The 1,124-nt window shown below is 42.7% G+C and overlaps 1 pseudogene; it reads right to left on the reverse strand.

Annotated features, from left to right (window-relative positions):
• Window positions 1-418: 418 nt before the first annotated feature.
• On the reverse strand, window positions 419-870 carry LOC100940661 (annotated as a pseudogene).
• Window positions 871-1,124: the final 254 nt, after the last annotated feature.

Below are 1,124 nucleotides of genomic sequence, written 5' to 3' on the forward strand. Positions count from 1 at the left end.
ATAGCTGGGCATTGTGGCGGGCGCCTGTAGTCCCAGCTACTCAGGAGGCTGAGGCAAGAGAATGGCTTAAGCCCAAGAGTTGGAGGTTGCTGTGAGCTGACGCTGCAGCACTCTACTGAGGGTGACATAATGAAACTCTGTTTCAAAAATAAAGACCATAACAGTTGAGATTGTAGTTTTCATTTTATTATTTTACATGGGTTGTGGGCACAAAGAAATCCTTCTTAATATAGTTGACAATTAGCCAGTTAGCTTCACTCAGAACATTTTTAATAATGAATGTTAAAAAAACATTCACCTTACAAATTGTTCTGCCATCTAAATATACAATAGCTTGGAGCACATTTGGAAAACAAAGCCAATGTCAAAAGACAGATTAAAACAACTAGAACCGAACAGGTTTTGGATGGCTCGGATTTTACAGTTTTCTAACTGCACCTTCGGTGTCAGAAATCTGTTCCTTCAGCTGGCTCCGCTGCTCTGGATTTAAAGAAATACCTTTCTTTCCGGGTTTCATTTCACCTTCTGGATCTATCTGGTCTTCTCTAATATCAATTGGAACTTTCCCTTTAAAACCCTGAACCCTAATGTACCTTACTTTCCCAATCTGACACGTGTTATAATCTCTGCTGCCACTGCCGCTCTGTTTGGAAGATGACAGAGCTCTTGAAGTTTCATCAGTCTTGTGCTTCTTCACAGGTTTTTCTAGAGCAACTTGCTTTGTTCTCTAAGCTTTTTGTCAACTTGACTGTCTATATCACTGCCAGAAGAGCTTGAAGAAACAAGTTCCTCTGATTCAGGCGGTGCTCTGCTCCTGCAGTCTGGCACCCTCCTGCTCGCTTGCGACCCGGTAGCCTCCCTTTTGTTCATGAGCCTTATGAGTGTTGGGGTCAATGATGTCATTCCCTCATTCACTTGCCTAATGCATTCATTCATCTGCTCACTCCTTCGGCAAAGCTCATCTCTCCAGTCCCAGAAAAGGCCCAGCAGAAAGGGTTCGTGGGATTTTCAATTCCCTCCATGTTAAATGCCAGGTACAGATTAGACCTCACGATCTCTGGAGAAGCTTAAATTCAGTTAATGGACTTTTTATGGCATGTAAACGTTGCCTTCAGTAAGAAAAC

The sequence above is a fragment of the Otolemur garnettii genome, unplaced genomic scaffold, assembly GCF_000181295.1.
Source record: "Otolemur garnettii isolate 467f Iridium unplaced genomic scaffold, OtoGar3 scaffold00003, whole genome shotgun sequence".
Taxonomy (NCBI): Eukaryota; Metazoa; Chordata; class Mammalia; order Primates; family Galagidae; genus Otolemur; species Otolemur garnettii.